Here is a 4,577-nt window from a genome sequence, read left to right as displayed (position 1 = left end):
ACGCGGTCACGTGGATCAATTTGTGCCAAAGGCACGCCTCCAGCCACGCTTTCGCGTGACTCTCTGTTCAATCTTGTGTTCTTCCCAACGCACTGGTGACGCGGACGCGTCGGCGATGCTATCGCGTCGCGTGCGATTCTTTTTATATAATGCAGTATGCAGAATGCAATGCTAATATGAATGTTATGCAAAACTCCAGGTTCAATACAATAAAATAAAATAAAACTCGAAAATATATAAAACTAAATAAAAATGAAAAAGGAACGATCATACCATGGTGGGTTGTCTCCCACCTAGCACTTTTAGTTAAAGTCCTTAAGTTGCACATTTGGTGAGCTTCCTGTCATAGTGGCTTGTGCTTGAACTCATCTAGGAATATCCACCAATGTTTGTAATTCCAATGGCCTCCGGGATCCCAAACTAGGCGCAGAAAGCCTTCAAGCAAGTTAAAGCAAGTGACAACGCCCCAAGAGTGTTGATTGCCAGAATGAATTCCGGGGTCCCAAATCTTGCTTTTGCACCCGTCTTCTTGTTGATCATTAGTGTTCCAACCGGGTGGTAAGCAATCTGAATTCTCCCTGAGGCATCCAAACAGCTTTCTAGACCCATACAATTTAGTATTCTTCCAACCATGATACTTCAGTTTAGAGCATGCAACCATATTGAACCTTGCATGACAATTCTTACTACTAACCATCTCCCTCTTACTCTTATAGCCACAAAGAGCTCTAAGTTGACCATCTGTCTCAAGTAAACCATATTCAAGTGGAATGAGAAAGCTAAGGGATATGAATTTTACCCACTTGAATGTTGTATTGGGTGGTAATGGCCTTTGGGGAGAGGTCTCCAGCAACTTTGGCAAGGTAATTTCCAACTCCATTCCCTTGAGTTCTTCCTTGACAATTCCCACCTCTTTGCAAGCTTCTTCAATATCAACCTCTTCCTCTTGGTAGCTTTCTTCTAATTCAATCTCTTCTTCATTGTTCACCAAGGGCATGGGAGGTTGTGCTTCTTCTTCTTTAATCTCCATGTCAAGTCCAATAGCAGAGGATTCAATTGTAGATAAGAATTCAGTAATGATTGAATCCATCTCTTGATCATTCCCTTCAAAGTCTTCAACCATGATATGCTTTGGAGGTTGTACACCCTCCTTAACATCAATTTCAAACTTCTTAGAAGAAGGTTCTATGACTTCAGGTTCCCATGGAGGTTCAGCATCTCCTAAGTCTTCAACCACTTCTTCCTCTGCAACTATTATGGCTTCCTCCACTTGTTCCAATACAAAGCCATGCTCCGTACTGTCCACTGGAGTTTCTAGTATCTCCTTCATGCTACGTTCTTCATTAGATTACCCACATGAAGCCATGGGGGTTCTTTGAGTGTCCGAACGTCGGGAAGGTAGTCTATTTATTGCTTGATTCAATTGGTGAAGTGTGGCATAAAATTTTTCAAATGTTTCCTTGAGTTGCTCCCTTGATTCTTAGGGTGATGGATATGGATATGGTGCATAGGGAGGTGGTGATTCTTGGGAGTAATTGGGTTGGAATTGGGGTGGATAAGGGTTAGGGTCATATGGAGGTGAATGGTGGTAGTTGGCTTGTGAGTGTGGTGGTTCAAAGCTGTGTTGATGAGGTGGTTCATAGGCATATGATGGGGCTTGTTGGTAATTACAAGGGGGTCCACCATATCTATCATCTTGGTATGCACCTCGGAATGGTTTCTGAGTATAGTATCTTGGAGGGTGTTGTTGCCTAAAGGGTTGATCAGATCCTCGTGGCTGCTTCCATCTCTGATTGTTTTGACCTTGATGCATGTTCCTATTATAATTTCCATTCCTTGTAATAGATTGGAACCAAACTCAAAGAGAGAGGGGTGAGAATTCATGGTAACAAATAAAAATAAAAAAAAAAACAAAAATAAAAACAATTTTAAATCAAAAAGGTTATTGAAATTTAAACTTTTGAATTTGAAAATTAAATTTTGAATTTTAAATTTGAATTTTTAAAATTTTAAAATTTGAATTTTGAAAAAGTCAACAATATAAGATAAAGCCTTGAAAAAGATTCAAATTTTGAAAAGTTTTGATTTTTAAAATTTAAAATTTAAAATTTGGATTTTAAATTTTGGAATTTAAATATTGAAATTTAAATATTGAAATTTGAAATTTGATTTTTGAAATAAGATAAGATAAGATTTTAAAAAAGATATGATTTTTGAAAAATATTTGAATTTTGAAATTTAAAACTAAGATAAGATAAGATAAAAAAAAGTTTTAAAATAAAAATCTGAATTTTTTTAAAGGAAAATTCAAAAATCCAATTAAAATAAAGAGAAAAGATATTTTTGAATTTAATGGGGAAAGAGAAAAACAATAAAATGACATCGAACTTAAAATTTTTAGATCAAAACGAAGAAAACAACTAAGAACAACTTGAAGGTCAAGATGAACACGAAGAACAAATTTTTCAAAAAAAAATTTTAATAACTAAATAAAAAACCAATAAACTCTTAATTTATGAAAAAGCAAAAATAAAAACAAAAATAAAAACAAATAAACAAGCAAAAAGCAAATATTTACAATAACCAATAATAAGGCACACGTTTGCAATTCCCCGGCAACGGCCCCATTTTGACGATCAGATTTTCTATCAGTAAAGAATAAAAGTAATCGCGTTGTAAGTATAGTTTCTAAACCAACAGAAAATCCTTTCGTACAAAAGTTTTGGTTGTCACAAGTAACAAACCCCTTTAAGATTGATAACCGAAGTATTTAAACCTCAGGTCATGTTCTCAAGGAACTGCAGGGAGGTGTTCTTATTATTGGTTATGAGTTTTGTAAATTGGGGTTTTGCAAGTGAGGAACAAGTAATTTTAAATGACAAGTAAAATAAATAAATAACTATAAAATAAACTTTTGGCAAGGTATGAAAACTGGAATTCCTATCCTAGTTATCCTTATCAATGGTGATGATAATTGGGTTTTAATCCCACTTAATTAACCTTTACTAAAGTAAAGGAAGGTCAAGTGGACTAATTAGTTCGAACCTCAGGTCCTAGCCAATTCCTAAGAAAGGACTAGAGTTATTGGAATTTGATTCAATTAGCAAAAATAACAATTATCAATCACGATGAGTTTGATAACTCAAGAGTCTTCAATTAATCAATTAAAGCCAAAAGGGAAAAATATAAATTATTTATATAAATAAAGGAAAGCAATCATAATTCTGAAATACCTCAAGTTGAACTAATAAAGATATCAAATGTAACATGGAAGAGTTCATAAATTAAATTGGGAAAATAAATAAAAGGAACATTGAACCTGGTAATTGAGCAGAATTTGTAAGTGGAAATAATAAAAGTCCTAATTCCTTTAAGAGGAATCCTAATCCTAAAACCTAAGAGAGAGGAGAGAACCTCTCTCTCTCTAAAACTACATCTACTCTTAAAATTATGAATGAATATTGTATGTATTTTTGTCTCATGAATGGATGCATTCCCCTACTTTAAAGCCTCTAATCTGTGTTTTCTGGGCCGAGAACTGGGTCAGAAACAGCCCAGAATTCGCTGGTTGCGAATTCAAACATGCTGATTTTTCGTCACTGCGATGCGTCCGCGTGGAGCGCGCGTTCGTGTCACCTAGCGTCAGAACAACTATGATATATTATATATCAAATCGAAGCCCCGGACGTTAGCTTTCCAACACAACTAGAATCATGTCATTTGGACCTCTGTAGCTAAAGTTATAGTCGTTTGAGTGCGAAGAGTTCAGACTGGACAACTTAGCAATTTCTCCAACTTCTTGTATTCCTTCCACTTTTGCATGCTTCCTTTCCATCCTCTGAGCCATTCCTGCCCTGTAATCTCTAAAATCACTTAACACACATATCAAGGCATCTAATGGTAATAAGAGAGGATTAGACATAGGGAACTTAAGGCCAAAGAAGCATGTTTTCAATCAAAGCACATAATTAGGAAGGCAAATGTAAAACCATGCCAATAGTATGAATAAGTGGGTAAAGAGTTAATAAAAACCACTCAATTGAGTACAAGATAAACCATAAAATAGTGGTTTATCATGGACATAAGTCTAAGTGTGCATACGCACAGGTACTTGTGCGTACGCACAAGTCGGGAGTTAGCATGTGTGCGGACGCACACGTCTGTGCGTCCGCACAGGTCCCTGCACGTGACCTCATTAATTGCAACTCACTGGCAGCAATTTTTGGGCCCCTAAAACCCAATCCAACTCATTTTTTGAAGCTATTTAAGGCTAAATTGAAGAAGGATGAAGGGGGGCAATTAGGTTTAGCTTTTATGATGTTTTCTCTTAGTTTCTAGAGAGAGAAGCTCCCCCCTCTGTCTAGAATTAGGGTTATTTAGTTTAATTTCTTGTAATTTCTACTTTTAATTCTTGCTTTTATTTATTTTTTCTTGTTATTTATTGTTATTGCACCTTTATCTTCTTCATCTCTTTTGTTATTTCCTTTATTTTGTCACTTTTATGTTTTATGAACACTCTTGTCATTTTAATTTTCAATTAATGCAATTTATGTTTCATGTTCATTTATGGCTTTCCT

Source organism: Arachis ipaensis, chromosome B9 (genome assembly GCF_059453495.1).
Source record: "Arachis ipaensis isolate K30076 ecotype BB chromosome B9, ASM5945349v1, whole genome shotgun sequence".
NCBI lineage: Eukaryota > Viridiplantae > Streptophyta > Magnoliopsida > Fabales > Fabaceae > Arachis > Arachis ipaensis.
This window is presented reverse-complemented; position numbering follows the sequence as displayed.